Here is a 17,223-nt window from a genome sequence, read left to right as displayed (position 1 = left end):
GCAGGCGTTCAAGCAGGGAATGCATTATTTACAATTGGCAGATCATGACTCTGGATCATACTGAACTTGGAACTCAGATGAACAAGAAAGACTGATGTGTGAGACTGTTTTGTTTTGAACAGGAAATGAGGGAAATGTCCAGGTTGAAGGATTTGGGGGAAAAATGAATTGGAAGGCCAGGATTTAGGCTGGAATGCAGAAAGGATTGGAGTTGAAGGCTCCTCTTTGGCATAAGTAGATAGGAAGTCATAGTACACTAAGGCCTGGAAAGAAGACAATCAGATCCAATGGCAACAGTGTCATGGTAGCTTGTGTTACCATGAAATTCATAGAAATGGAGTCAGTTAGCTCAAGACTGTTTGTGGTGGTACTGGCTTAATCGCAGCAGCCTTTAAAAAGAGGTCAACCAAGACTTATTGGAAAGACCCACCTAGGGAGTAATCTCCTGGTCTTGTAGTACATCCCATGTGGACTCCTGGTGTGGTGTTGTAGGATAAGCACTGGACTGCTAAAAGATCAATAGGTCAAACCCACCAGTTTCCCCTTAGAAATGCTATATAGGGTCACAATGAATCAGAATCAACTCGACGGCGTTTAAAAACAACAACAACATAGTACACCCTAACATAACCAGTATTCTAGACCTGAGTTTAAAACCACCAATGTAGAAAGATACTTAACTCAGTTAAGTACTTATTCTTTTTTTGTTTTGTTTTGTTTTTTTACAAACTCATATTAAGTCTGTCATATCAGGAACTGTGTTAGATGCTGAGGATACATGTGAAGTGAAAATGGTCCCTACCCTTTGAGGAATAGGCATTCATAGATTCAGACAATTATTCAACATTGTGCTCAATGTTGGAAGAAATAGCTGGGTGCTGTTAGATTAGGTGAAATCCTGGTGTGGCACTGCAGGTTAATGAGCTGGACTTCAAGGTTGGTTTGAAGTGCAAAGTCAGTGGTTCAGGCTCATCAGCCACTCCTTGGAAACCCTGTACAGGGTCGCTATGAGCCAGGACCGACTCGATGGCACTTAACAATAACAACATTAGAATAGGTAGTAGGGACATGGAACAGCCTTGGCATCTGGAAAAAGATGTGGTTCTCTTTCCCCTAAGAGAAAACTATAAAGATATTTCAGGGATATAGTAAATATTTGCTGACAATGGAAAATTGTCTGTTTGAAAATTATTTTTTATTGAGGCGTAGCATAACTCAGTAAGTAAATTACACAAACCTTAATGTTCTGCATGATGAATTTTTATGTGTGTTTATCTGTGTCGCCAGGAGTCCTGTTGGGACATTGTGGGCTAATGTGCTGGACTGCAAAGTCAGTTTAAATTGCAAGGTTGATGGTTCAAGCTAATCCTCCACTCCTCAAAAACCCTATACATGATCACTATGGGTCAGAACCAACTCGATAACACTTAACAATATCAGCAATCTGTGTCCCCACCACTTAGATTAAGATGTAGAAAATTTCTCTACTGACAAGGTTCCCTCCCACTTCCTCCCTGTCAATTAATACCCTTTCCTCAGAGAAAACCACTATTCTGACTTCTTTCACCTTAGTTTATAGAGTTTGACTTGAGATTCATAGAAATGGAGTCATACCATATGAGAGAATTTCAAAAAGTTCCTGGAAAAAGTCTAATCTTTTCAATCTATTTATCCACAAACTTTCTGAAGTCCCTTCATAGTAATCTTGGTGCATTTCTTTTTCCACTCATCATCAGCTCAATAGGATTCAACCAAGCTGTGCAAGTATCTTCATACTAAAGTGAGGTTGCAAAGGAAGTGATTCCTGGCTTTTCTGATTTTATTGAGCAAATTTAATTGGCTGGGAATTTGGCAACAGATGGTAGAGTGGAAAAACATAAAAGTTTTGATTCAATGGGGGAAGTTTTCAGGTTTGAAGAGGCCACTTGCTAGCTTGAGACTATCACTCTTCAAACTTCAGTATTTTTCTGAAAAATGAAGATACCATCAGTATCTTTTTTATGTTGTTGTTGTTGTTAAGTGTTGCCAAGTTGGTTCCAACCCATAGGGTTTCCAAGGAGCAGCTGGTGAACTTGAACCACCGACCTTGCAGTTCAAATGGCTTTGCAGTCTGATGCATTAACCCACAGCGCCACACCAGGGCCTCCTTTATAGTGCTGTCAATATAACATGTAAAAGAACCTTCAAGTTGTCAAACGGTACACTAAATAGATTTTTTTCAAAACTATCTTATTAATTTGTTGTTTGTGCAGACTTTAATGGGTACAAGTACTATTTATGAGTGACTAAAGATGGAGTCCTCCTCATTTTAAGTTGTTGCCCATCAGCAAATGCAGATTCTGCTGTGCATGGGGTCGCTATGAGTCGGTTCCGACTCGATGGCACCTGACAACAACAACAACAACAAAGATGGAGTCCTAGTGTGGCACTATGGGATAAAGCATTGGACCCCATAGTCAGTTTGAACCACAAGATAGGTGGTTCAAATCTACCAACCGCTCCTCACAAACCCTACACAGGGTCGCTATGAGTCGGAGCCAATTTAACGGCACATAACAACAACAACAAAGATAGGACAAGCACTGGATCTCAAGGTAGTTTGAACTGCCAAGTCAGCAGTTCAAACTCACTATCTGTTCCTCGAAAACCCTATACAGGGTCACCATGAGTTGGACCCAACTCAGTGACATTTAACAACAACAATAACAACAAAGATATGTAAAAGACAATTTTTCTATTATGCCTCTTACAGGTATGCTTTTAGCAATCAATTGGATTTTGTTAATCAAATACAATTCAATTAACATTTAACAAGTGTCTTATTAAATTTTGAGTCTAATTCTACTTGCATATAACCTGAAATTAAAACATGCTGTCCTAAGTCTTGGAATCTGTTGCCAAATCAAATAGTACTTTGAATTTACTAGACTTGTTAACACCTGTAATAATGCACATTAAAAGGTACCCTACCTATAGCATCTATTCCCTGCTGTTACAAGTCTTGCATTGTGAAACAGCAAAAGCAAACATTCCACAGAAGAAAGGAAAGGTTTTAGATTTCTTCTTCATTTCCCACCCCAATTTCCAGTTAGTGGTCAAAAAGAGAAAATGCAGAGATGGATGTCTCTTGAAATAAGAAGTGATAAGACATGGTTAGAACTGAAAGGTACCATTTAAGTCAAGCTGGACATGGCCAAATGTTGAGGTTGACTTTTTAATCCCTGGAATTAATTGGCAAATAACTTGTTTGCTATTCAGGGAAATTATCGGTTCAAAATTAGAAAATAGGTTCATTCAAATTCTCCGCCAATTGTTGTAAATTTTCCTACCGATGGAAAAGAGAAGGAATTCATTTTCCCAATGGCTACATTGCCAGCCGTCATCTGGAGGGCTCTGTCTATAAACATGAAACCAGAAACGTTGGCGGGAGAAGACATTAACCAATCCCCTACCAGGCTGTAAGTAATACCATATCCTCCACCTGGCACCATTAATAATCCTATTCAATGAACCCTTTATTATTAATATTACTGGTATAAAAAATGACCCCATATTTACAGGTGTAACTTAATGAGGCACATGTTGTGGCCAGATGTCTTACAAGGCAGACTCCCCCTCCACAGTACCCATCTTTGGGCTCCTTTCATGAAAAGAAACCATCTGAAAGCATTCATTTCCAAAGCATATTCATCATGTAGCCTGGTCAGTTCAGGAGTGACGCTCTTCTACTTAAGTTTAAACAGATGGAAAAAACCTGGGAAATGTATTTGACAGACCCTTTTCTTTTTTAAGCAATTATCTAATTAAAACTGCCAAATACATTTTCTTCTCGTCACTTCCCTCATGAAAACACTGAGGAGTTGGCAGTGCCGTCAGGGCCCTGAGTTAGGAGGGATGCCTGTCATTCAACTGGCCTCCACCTGCTGACCGTTAGGGACTAGGTTCTGGGATTTTATTTCTTTTCTGCTTAAACAGATTCTTGACAAAACTCCAATAGCTGTTTAGAAGTTGTTTTAAATAAGAGAAAGAATATCACCTAGCTGTGTCAGTGGAGACTTCCTGCTTGAGTTTTCTGGCATGGATCTTCCAGAGGAAGTAGGGTGTTGTATGGGCATAAGAGGTAGACTTACTTTCTGCTGCCAGTTAACAGCATGGATGCCATTGGATCAACTAGTTTTACTGTGTCATGTATAAGACCCAACTTTGTTGAGTCTGGCGAGGTGCTGCAGGTTAATGTGCTGGACTGCAAAGTTTGTTTGAACCTCAAGGTCAGCTGTTCAAGCTCACCAGTAGTTCCTCGGAAACCATAAACAGGGTCAAGTCGGAACCGACTTGACAGCACTTAATAACAATACCATTCTTCTGTAGAGGGTCCAAGGTTAGCATAGCCTGTGGCTAAGGTATCGCCATTGTGAGCTGAACTACATGGAACATAAACTGGTCCTTGAAGAAAAGCATCATGTAGAGAAAGGGGTGGTGGTATTGGTTATATGCCGTAGAGTCGGTTCTGACTCATAATGACCCTGTACAGGGTTTCCAAGGCTGTAAATCTTTACAGGAGCAGAAAGCCTCATCGTTCTCCTGCAGAACAGCTGGTAGTTTAGAACTGCTGACCTTGAGGTTCGCAACCCGATTCATAACCACTACGCTACCAGAGCGTAATGAAAGGGGTGAGGAGCCTAATTAAAATGCATAGGGAAAGCAATGACCACCCAGAGGAAGACATATAGGTGCTCTCAGTGTTGATGCTTCACACTGATGTTCTCTAAATGTGTACAGGAAAGAAGAGAAGGTAGGAAGTTGCATAAAGGGAAGAGAAGAGAACAATGGTTGTGATAACAGCACTCAAAGATCTTATTCCCACTACATTCAACTTTGACCCCCAACTCTATTCTTCACTGAACACAATGATTGTCCGGATTTTAAGACGATCTGCTCTCTCTGGAAGGTTATTAAAAGACCATCTGTTGAGTTCCAAGCATGTCTTGTACGGATATGTCAAGAAAGTGTCTTCTACTGCTTCAAGAATCTAGTCAAAGCATTCTTTCCCATCACATGTCAGAGTCTCCCCAAGAAGAGTTTTAGAAACAGAATTCGCTCTATCTCCTTAGACACAGTTCTAGTGTCATTGGATTACACCTGGAGATACTTTGATGTTGGTAAAATAAGGATATTTTAATACACTACCTTCTTGGCTAGTCTACTCCTTAATCCAATTCTATGAGCCCACCAGCTGCTCCAAGGGCAAAAGATGAGGCTTTCTGCTCCAACAAAGAATAAACAAAGCTTTCTGTTCCAACAAAGTCTTGGAAACCCTATACAGGGTAACTGAGTCAGAACCGACTTCATAGTACTTAACGACAACAATGATGAGCTTGGAATGACATGGGCAATAGTAAGAAAATGAGCAGAACTCGTTATTTCCTCAACCACCTGCCAAGAACTTGAATCTCCTCTCTTACATCCTGCCTTTGGTATGTGCCCAGGATTTAATACATCTCCAGAAAAAGAGATATTTTTATTCCTTTTTTATTTTCTTCTCATCTTTATTAAAATGTCTAACAACTCCTCTCTGCCTCTGCTCATACTTCTCCCTCTGCTGGCAAACTTTCTTTTCTTATAAGGTCCACATGGCAGGAAATATGGATGCTTAAGCTTTCAAACATTACATTTTACCACTTTGGTCATCTGAAGAAAGAACAATTTATTTTATGGTTCTATTCCAAAATTCTCCAAAAAGCACTCTGATGGATGATCTTCCCCGACTCCCTGTCTCTTAGAGAGAATCGCTTGTGTGCTCCTGTAGAGAAGCAGGAATTGTAGTACCAGCTTGTAGAATCAAAGCCTTGGGAGATCTGGAGGAGAAGGAAATTAAAACTAGATTGTGGAGGCTTTCAGCACCACCAACATATTTGATATCTTATTGTCAACAAAATGTTGGTTCAAAATGTTCATCTGCCTAAGTCAGGGGTAAATTGGATTGATTGAAGCAGAGAGATACTACTTAGCTATAAGATATTACTTATCTATAATGATGCTCACTACAGGTTTATTTATAACATTGAAAGATTGTTGTTGTTAAGTGCCATTGAGTTGGTTCTGACCCAAAGCGACCCAGTACAGGATTTCCAAGGAATGGCTGGTGGGTTTGAACAACCAACCTTGTGGTTAGCAGTCCAGTGCTGACCCTACAGCACCACACCAGATTAGACCATATGAAAATGTCTAGCAAACTAGGGTTAGCTAAGCAAATGTAATAAATTATGCTACAATGGTATGATAGAATATTGTGCACTCAATAAGAATTCTATTGTAGAATATTATTTAGGGAATGTATCTCAAATTCATGGTCTCATATTATCTAGTCTCTTGAAAGGTATATATCTTACAGAGCACAAGTTACAGTCATTGAGGCTAGATACAGTTTAATTCTAAACTTGAATTTGCCAAACCAAAATCTATTTTCTAACAAAGATATGACTTAGGCTGATAAGATTATAAAATATTTTACTTATTCTTTCTCCAGTGGGACTTATCAGGTTACTGTATTATTTTCAAGGTACAACTTGGTCAAAATAATTGTCATGAATCTCATGAACAAAATCTCAAAAAATAATACAAGCTGAATTTTAAAAAAACTTGAAAATCATTTTGCACAGACATTCTGTCTATTCATGCTTCTTCTTGAACTGGGTTGGGAAAAACATACTGGTCAGGAGATTGACAAAAATCAAGCTGACTATGTCTGGGTTGCACCTCAACAGTGAAAAAATACAGCATGTGAAATTCTACCACTAACAAATGGATCACTGTTTTGTAAGCCCTAAGCTGATTTATGGACTAACAGCAGTCTGAATTTTCTTGACTGTTGCTTCCATGCGTGTTGATTTTGGATCCAATTAAAATGAAATCCTTGGCAGCTTCAATATTTTCTGTTTATCATGATATGGCTTATCAGAGCTATAGTGAGTTTTTTTCCCCTTATGTTACAGTGTAATTCATACTGAAGGCTGTAGTCTTTGATCTTCATCAGTAAGTACTTCAAGTCCTCTGCAGTTCAGCTTGGAAGTTTGTATCACCTGCATACCATAGGTTTTTAATGAGTTTTCCTCTAATTCTGATTTCACATATATCTTCATATAGCCCAACTTGGATTATTTGCTCATCATACAGATTGAATAAATTTGGTAAAAGGATGCTGCCCTGATGCACTTATTTCCTAACTTTAAAACTTGGTCTATTAGAACAACTGTTTCCTGGTCTGTATGTAAGTTCCACATGAGCATAATTAAGTGTTCAGCAGTCCTACTTTTGGGAATGTTCTCCATAACTTGTTATGACCTACCCATTGGAAAGCTTTTGCTTCGTCAATGAAATGACACATTGTATTGGGCACATTTTCTGCAAAATGTTATTTTAAAGTGTTGAAAAGCAAAGATGTCACATTGAGGACTAAGGAGCATCTGACCCAAGACAAAGTGTGGCCTTATATGTGTGTGAAAGTTGGGCAATGAATACGGAAGACTGGAGAAGAATTATTGCATTTGAATTCTGGTGCTGGTGAAGAATAATCAATGTACCAATGACGGCCAAAAGAATGAATAAATCAGTCTTGGAAGAAGTACAGCCAGAGTGCTCCTTAGAATGGGGGATGGTTAGACTTTGTCTCATGTACTCTGGACATGTCTTCAGGAGGGACCCCATCCCTGGAGAAGAGCATTATTCATGGTAAAGCAGAGGGACAGAGAAAAAGTGGAAAACCCTCAAAGAGATTGATTGGCAACATGGCTTCAGTTATGTGCTCAAACATACCTAGAATTGTGAGAACGGTGACGGATCGGGGCAGCATTTTGTTCTATTGTAATAACTATGAGCTGAACTGACTGAAAAGCACCTAACAACAACAGCTGTTTGAAAGAAGTCATGCTTGAAATCCTTTTTAAGGCTAGTATTAAGAGAAGTGGGGAAAGCACAGTAAATGAGTAAATAAAGTTCAAAGATGGCTGTGGTGGCCATAAACAGTCAGCTATTTGCTGAAGGAGCCCTTGCAATACCCAAGTCTGGAGCCCCACACATAGTCACAACCATAATGCAATTATACATTTGGCAAAAGCAGTGTCTTTTGTGAGATGTCTTGTATCAGAGTTCGTGGAACTGGTTTACAAAGAGGCATGCTTTAATTGTGTTGTAAGAAAAAATAGTGCTATGATCTCAAAAGGACAGAATACTTGTAAAATTTATGTAGCTCTTTAATACAATGAGCTTTGGCTTCAAGAGGTGGGGGATTTACATGTGTTAAGTGCTCCTACAAATCTACTTTACCCTTTCTTGGAAAAGGCCAACACAATAATAATAGTTAAATTTATGTGTAAGATGTCTGTATAATAGAGCAGCTCAGATCAGTAAATATTACACAGTAGACTAACTGCTTCTGCTTTTAATCTTTAAATATCTACAACAAAATGCTGTCTGTGGAGTGAGGGGCACTTAGCCCACACTCTTTAAAGCTCCATGGTCTGGTTCTCTATTATGAACAGAAGATTATAAAATTCAAACTGCAAGTGGGCTTCCTGCCCACAGTGGTTTCCAGATTCTGCCCACCCTGCATGTAGCTATCAGAATATACTTTCTTAAATAACATTTTTCAAGAAGAGAGTTTTTCTATTGAATTTTATATCCTGTCTATTTCCATCTCTCTGTCCTTACAAAGCCTTCAACAACTTTATCTTGCTTGTCGTTTTTCCTCTGGTGGTGGGGGCAAGGGGTGGGGAGGGTAGAAGCCCTTCTCATTTTCCTTCAACATGAAATATGGAAGCAAATCTTTAAAGTATTAGCTTTCTTCAAACAAATTTTCATAACATTAACTTACTCCTTATAGGCACACATACATCAATATACAATCAATGTAATATGGAAAGAAATCAATATGTATACATGTTTCTTTCATTAGAATTGTCCCTCTACCAGCTGAAGAGCTGGGCCCCTCCTGTCTTGCTTTATTTTGGCCACAGTTGATGGAACCAGGGTTGGATACATGACCCATGACCTGGCCATTCAGATTCTCTCACTTAAGAATTTGAACTAAGAGGCAAGAGGCTAGGGGTCATGGTGCTCTTGGCCCATGAGAACTTAGTGCAGAGAGAGGCTGTCTGCTGAGAAAAGCAAGAGAATGGAGCAGATGGTAGAGACAGAAAAAAAGAGACTGAAAAGTAGCGCTGCTCTAGCTTCTGATGGTTTTCCAGCCCCCAGTTCAGTCTTGGGAAGACAGTGTGTACTTCCTGCCCTGAGGTTCTATGTGACATCCTATCTTCTTAAACAAACCCCTCTGCTCTTGAATTAGGTGGACAGATTTCTATTTCCTGCACCCAATCATGCATACATACATAAGGATGATACTTTACTACCTACCCTGTATCGGTACACATGTAGAATTCATTGATATTTACAGATGATGAATGCTGTATGCAAGAGAGTAGGTTAAAGGCAATGCCAAATACAAAGATATGACCCTTGTTTTCATATGACTTTTACCCAACCAAACTAAATGTTCAGTGAGAATAAAGCACCTCATAGAACCTCAGAAATTGGGAGGAGAACACCTATCTCTTACAGACAAAGTTGGTCAAGTAAAAGAATCACTTTCATGAGAAGAAGAGTGAAAACTCAGCCAAATCTCCCGACAAATGAGTATGCAGGTTTTAGGCAAGCATCATGGCATCCTGATGGTGCAGCGGTTAAGCATTTGACAGATAAACAAAAGGTCAGCAATTTGCAGCCACAAAGGGTTCCCTGAAAGACACAGCCTGTAGTTGACTTCTGTAGAGATTACAGCCTTGAAAACACTACGAGACAGTTCTGCTCTGTGGTATATGGTCACTTGGAGCTAGAATCGACTTGATGGAAAAGGTTGGTGGTTTGAGTAGGCAGATATCAAAGAGAGAAATAAGTAAAAAAGCAAAAACAATTTTAAAAAAAAGACACAGAAAGTAAAAAAAAAATAATAATAAGGGTGTTTTTTGGTGAGGCAGCAGGTGATTAAACAACCTTGTGTAGATTGCAAGTTGCTGTACACATGTTTCCAAAGTTCTTCCTGGCGAGAAGGCACAATATTCCTGAGTTGGAAGTTCTTTATGGGCTAAAATTTTAATTTTCTAATGTAGGATTTCAAACTGATGGGATGGATAAGGGTTATTAACTAAATGGATTGGGTTTTCATGACAGATAAAAAATACATTGCTAATTTATGGAGTCCAGGAGTGGTGCTGTAGGATAAGCACTGGACTATAAAGTCAGCATGAACCACAAGGTCAGATGTTCAAATTCACCAGCTGTTCATCAGAAACCCTATGTAGGGTATCTACGAGTCAGAAACCACTCAGCATTTGACTACAGCAATAATATATGGAAATATTATAAAATCTACAAAGTAGAAGTTTGATTTTTTAAAAATTTTTATTCAATTTGGAAAACATATTTGGAAATAACTGATCACCAAGGAAGGCAGCTTTGCTTTCTCTACAGGAAAATGCGGACTCCTTATTGTCTTCAAAGGGGCTTCAGCTTCACATGCACACAACCAACACACCATAGACTACTAGAGGAGCAGAGATTCCCTTATTTGATATTAGAAAACATTTAAGACCTGTTAAGGCTGTTGTTAAGTGCCATCGAGTCTCGTCCAACCATGGTGACCCTGTATAGTGTTTCCTAGGAGCGGCTGGTGAGCTTGAAACCGCTGACTTTGGAGTTCAAAGCGACTATGCAGTACAGTGCATTAACCACAGCGCCACACCAGGACTCCTGTTGTTGTTGTTGTTGTTTTGAAGTGCTATTGAGTCAATTCCAACCCATAGCAACTCTGTATAGGGTTTCCGAGGAGCAGTTGGTGAGTTTGAACCACCGACCTTGCAGTTCAAACAACTTTGCAGTCTGGCGCATTAACAAGCAGCGCCACACCAGGACTCCCAATTGTGTTTATATGCCTTAAATATTTGGAAGATACTATCACTTAAAGGGAGTCCTGGTGTGGTGCTGTGAGTTACAGTGCTGGACTGGAAAGTTATTTGAACCCCAAGGTCAGTGGTTCAAGCTCACCAGCCAGTCCTCAGAAACCCTATACAGGTTGCTATGGGTCAGAACTGACTCGACGGCACTTAACAACAAGGACTACTGTGGTGGTGGTGGTGGTGGTGGTGGTTATGTGCCGTGGAGTCGGTTCCGACTCATAGCGACTCTGTACAGGGTTTCCGAGGCTGTAAATCTTTATGGGAGCAGAAAGTCACTTGTTTCTCCCTCAGAACAGCTGGTAGTTTTGAACTGCTGACCTTGCAGTTCACAGCCCTGTTTATAACCGCTATGCTCCCAGAGCTCCTTATCATAGGTATTAGTAAACTAAAATAGGCTAATGTTGGTCCTTTTGAATTGCATTCCATTCATAGCAAAAAATATATATATTTCAAGGTCTATATTGAAGTTCAATGCTGTCTGTCATAGGATAATATACATAATTCTACAAGGAGGACAATTTAACAGCACTGTTATTCAAATTTATGTACCAATCACTAAAACCAGTAATGATGAAATTGAGGATCTTTAATTGACTTCTTCAATCAAAAATTGATCAAACTTGCAATCAAGAAGTATTGATAATTAGTTGACAATTGATTGGAATATGAAAGTTGGAAACAAAAGGAAGGATCAGCCGTTGGAAAATATGCCCTTAGAAATGATTCTGGAGACTGCAAGATAAAATTTTGCAAGGACGACTTTCTCATTGCAAATACCTTTTGTCAACAACATAAAAGGTGACTGACTATACATCTGAACTGCACCATATGGAATACACAGGAATCAAATTGACTACATCTGTGGGATGAGATGGTGGAAAAGCTCAATATCAACAGACAAAACAAGACCAGGGGCCTATTGTGGAACAGACTATCAATTACTCATATGCAAGTTCAAACTGAAGCTGAAGAAAATTAAAACAACTCTATGAAAAGCAAAATATGACCTTGAGTATATCCCACTTGAATTTAGAGACTATCTCAAGAACTGATTGTTTGATACATTAGACATTAACTACCTCTAGTAGCACAGTGGTTACAAATCGGGCTGCGAACCTCAGTGTCAGCAGTTCGAAACTATCAGCTGTTTCCAGGAGAAAGATGAAGCTTTCTGCTCCCATAAAGATTTACAGCCTCAGAAACCCTGTAGAGGGTCGCTATGAGTCAGAACCGACTCCACGGCACACAACAACAACAACACCATAGATCAGAAGAGTTGTGGAATGATATCAAGAACATCATACAGGAAGATTTTTTTAAAAAAAGAGAGAGAAAAATGGAAAAGTCCAGAGTGGGTATCAGAAGAGACTTTGAAAGTTGCTCTTGAGCATAGAGAAACAAATTCAACTGGGAGAAACGGTGATGTAAGAGCTGAACAGAGAATTTCCAAGGGTAACTTGAGAAGACAAAGTGAAACAGCATAATGAAATGTGCAAAGACCTTGAGGTAGAAAGCCAAAAAGTAAGAGCATGTTCAGTATCTCTCATGCTAAAAGAACTAAAGAAAAACTTCAAGTTTTGACTTGGAATATTGAAGGATTTATAAGGGTAAAATATTGAGTGATGTTGGCAGCATCAAAAGAAGATGGAAAGGCTATCCAAGGTCACTGCACCAAAAAGGATTGGTTGGTGTTCAGTAATTTCAGAAGGTATTGAAGGAAGATTCAAGTAGCATTAAAAGCAGTGGCAAAAAAACAAGGCTCCAGAATTGATGGAATACAATTGAAATCATTCAAGAAGCTGTTGCCACACCAGAGTCACTCATTCATCTACATCAAGAAATTTGGAAGACGGCTACCTGGCCAGATATGGAAGAGATCCATACTTGTGTGCATTCCAAAGAAAGGTGACCCAATAGAATGCAGAAATCATAAAACAATGTCATTAATAGTGCATATGCAAGTTCAGGCTGAAGCTGAACAAAATTAAAACAAGTCCACGAAAGTCAAAATATGACTTTGAACATATCCTACCTGAATTTCAAGATAATTTCAAGGACAGATTTCATGCATTAGTCACTAATGATCAGAGACCAGAAGAACTGTGGGATGACATAAAGAATATCATATGAGAAGAAAGCAAAAGTTCATGAAGAAGACAAGAAATAAGGAAAAGATCAAAATAAATGTCCAAAAAGACTCTGAAACTTGTTCTCCAAAGAAGCTAAAGTAAATGGGGAAATAAGGAGGTAAAAGAGCTGAACAGAAATTTTCAAAGGTCAGCTCGAGAAGACAGAGTCAAGTATTAATACAAATTGTGCAAGGAGTTAGAAAAACAAAAAGGAAGAACATGCTTGGCATTCCTCAAGCTAAAATAAATGAAAAAAAAGTTCAAGCCTCGACTTGCAATTTTGGAGGATTCTTTGGGCAAAATATTGAATGATGCAGAAAGCATCAAAAGAAGATGGAAGGAATACACAGTCACTGTACCAAAAAGAAGTAGTCGATGTTCAACCATTTGAAGAGGTAGCATATGATCAAGAGTCAATGACAACAAAGGAAGACATTGTACGTGCACCGAAGGCATTGGCAAAGAGCAAGGATCCAGGAACTGATGGAATACGAATTGAAATCTTTCAACAAACTGATGCAACACTGGAGGCATTCATTTATGTTAAGAAATTTGGAAGACAGTCATCCAGACAACTATGGGAAGAGATTCATATTTGTGCCCATTGCAAAGAGAGGTGACCCAATAAAATGTAGAAAACATCAGGCAATTTCATTGATATTACATGCAAGTAAAATTTTGCTAAAGGTAATTAAAAAGCGGCTGCAACAGTACATTGACAGAGGTCAGAGATAGATTCATGCCTGTTTCATATGAGGACTTGGAATGAGGGACATCGCTACTGGCATCAGATGGATCTTGAGTGAAAGCAGAGAGTAACAGAAAGATGTTTACACATGCTTTATGGACTAAGCAAAGGCTTTTGACTGTGTAGATCATGACAAAGTATGATCAACATTATGGCTAAGGGGTATGCTGGAACAATTAATCAGACTCCTGAGGAATATGTACATAGACCAAGAAGCACTCGTTTGAACAGAACAAGGGGATACTGCATGGATTAAAATCAGGAAAGGTGTGTGCCAGGGTTGCATTCTTTCACCATGCTTATTCAATCTGTATGCTGAGCAAATCATATGAGAAGCTGGATTGTATAAAACAGAACGTGGCATTAGAATTGGAGGAAGACTCACTAACAACCTGTGCTGATGATATAAACTTGTTTCCTGAAAGTGAAGATGAAAACATTTAAAGATGAAGATCAAAGAAATTTATCTGAATAAATGAATATGTCAAGAACTGAACCTATAGAAAGTTGGGTCTTCTTTCAAAGTAACCTTTAACTACTAACCACATCTGAAATTCCTTAAAATCCAATTGCCGTCAAGTTGATCCTGAGTCATAGAGGTCCCATGTGTTAGGAGTTGTTGTTGTTGTTGTTAAGTGCCATCGAGTCGGGTCCGACCCATAGCGACCCTGTACAGGGTTTCCAAGGGTGTAAATAGGAGTAGAACTGTAGAATTTTCACTGACTCTTCCAAGTCATTTCTAGGTGGACATGAAGCACCAATCTTTGGATTTGAAGTTGAGTGTGGTAGACATTTGCAGTTCTAGGGGCATTTTTCCTCATGCTATATTGAGGATAAGGAAAACTATAGAAGAATCGATACATTTGAATTTTGGTGTTTGTGAACCATGGACTAACAGAAGAACAAACAAATCTGTGTTGGAAGAAGTACGAACAGAATATTGGTTCCTTCAAAGCCAGGATGGCCAGACTTTGTCCCTCGTACTTCAGAAATTATCAGGAGGGACCAGTCCCAGGAGAAGGTCATCATGCTTGGTAGAGTGCAGGGTCAGCAAAAAAGAGGGAGACACCTCAATTAGATGGATTGGCACAGTTGCAGCAGCAATGGGTTCAAGTTTAACAGAAATTATGAGGATAGCACAAGACTGGGTGGTGTTTCGTTCTGTTACACTTTAGGTCACTATGGGTTGGGAACGGACTCAATGGCACTCAACAATAACAAACAATGAGAAAAAGTTGAAACATAAACAGAGTTCAGGAAGGGGGATATGTATTCACTTACAATTTTCTACAAAGTAAATGAGAGTGAAACCAATTCCTTCAAGATAGGTGGAAGGGGAAGTCAATGCCCTTCTTACATTTCATGCATTGTGGTGTAAAGGGTGAATATTGGATGGAGGGAACATCTCAGTGAAGGAAAACGCATAGAAGAGGACATTGAGCTCCATGGATTAAATGTTTTCCCCACTCACCAGCTCTGCATCAATTGGCCTGTGTCTGCCCTCCACAGAAGAAAGCTCTAACTCAGGATGATATTTTCCCAGGGGCCAGGGAGATTAATTTTTTATTCTTTTAATCCCACTTCCCAGGATTAAAATTGTGTTCTCACTGTTAACAGGCAGATATAGATTCTTCTGGACTTATTTCTATACATATAGTAATCTTACTTAAAAAAAAAAAAAAAAATATATATATATATATACATACATACACACTATGGTCTGCAATGAATTTTTTAATGAACAATCTAATGTTGATACCAGTCTACATGAGTACACTATAATTATTTTAACACAATCCCATTGTAAGATATTATGTATTCCATTTTAACAATCTGAAATTCATACTATTAACTGTATTTCTGACTCTTTGAATTTAAGCATAGTAGTATACTTCTTCCTTATCCAGATTTTTTTCTCAGGACTACAAGGATTTGTTAGAAAATGCCCTGGGGCAAAAGAGAAGAGGGAATATAAATTTACTCTTGGAATATTCTGGTTCATTTAGTGGAATGGTACCTTTGAGTGTGAGTTACTATGAGCACATCCTTTATTGTGAAAGAATCTGGAGGAAATCTGATTACCAGTTTCTGGTACAGGATACCTGAGAGAGAAGAATAGTAAGTCAAAAAGTATTGCTAGAAAACTGTAGAAAACTTTATTAAACACAAATGACAAAATGTGGTGCTATTTTTTCTTGATCTATAACCCCTTCTGAAGGTGGTGTTTCTGGCACTCTAACCTCTCCCTGAAGAATTTTGCACCATTCAATTTACATCACGTGAAAATGGAAGTTTGGGCATCTTCCATGGACTAAAATTGTATTCCTTTTAAATGGTCTTTAGTTTGTAGAACAAAAAGAAGTACAAAGGGGCAAGATCAGGACTGTAGGGTGGATGGGAAAAGTCTTCTCAGTGAAATCTTTATAGGACATCTTTTACAACCATTGCAGAATGGGCAGATTTTTTATCTTGATAGAAAAAAAATTGCTCAGCACAAATTTCCTGGCTTTTTTCTCAACAATGCAGTTTTCCATTTTCTTAAGACTTCTTTGTAATCAGTCTCTGTGATTGCCCTGTGTCTTTTGAGAATGGGTTCAGGCATAGCAACGATTGTGAAGTTGGCCCAGGACCAAGCAGTGTTTTCGTTCTGTTGTGCAAAGGTTCGCTATGAGTCAGTACCGACTCAGTGGCACCTAACAACAACAACAACAACAACAACAACAAGATTATCCTTTTGGAGTCCTGCAAAACAGTTGCCATACCCTTCTGAAATTACCTCTCTCCCTTGGATTTAACTGTCTTAACAAACTGGACATCACTTAACAACAACAACAACAGACACCCTCAGAAACCACTTCTTTTGTGAAGGTAACATAATGGTATCCTGGTGTGGCACTGTTAGGATAAGCACTCAACTGCATGGCTGATTTGAACCACAAGTTTGATGGTTCAAACTCCCCAGCTGCTCCTTGGAAACCCTACACAGGGATGCTATGATTCAGAACTGACTCAACAACACTTATCAACAACACAACAGTGAGACGAAGACAAGTGTACTACTGAAAGAATGTGTCTGTAACCATCCACTGATCACAGAGACATGTTTAAACGTATTTTCTTTGCAATATATCCCTTCATACATAAACTCGAACCCCAGTAGCAACATTTTTTTACTTAGTCTCATATAATGGTGAATAACTGGACTTGAATATAAAGTTCACTTTTGCCATTTACCCATTGTATGATTTAGTGGAGGAAATGACTCCGCCTCCCTGTGCCTCAGTTTTCTCATCTTTAAAATGGGAACAGTAAGAGGACTGCTTCTCAAATTGTTGCAAGG

Source organism: Chrysochloris asiatica, unplaced genomic scaffold (assembly GCF_000296735.1).
Source record: "Chrysochloris asiatica unplaced genomic scaffold, ChrAsi1.0 scaffold00021, whole genome shotgun sequence".
Classification (NCBI taxonomy): domain Eukaryota; kingdom Metazoa; phylum Chordata; class Mammalia; order Afrosoricida; family Chrysochloridae; genus Chrysochloris; species Chrysochloris asiatica.
The sequence above is the reverse complement of the archived record's forward strand: the minus strand, read 5'-3'. Positions refer to the sequence as shown.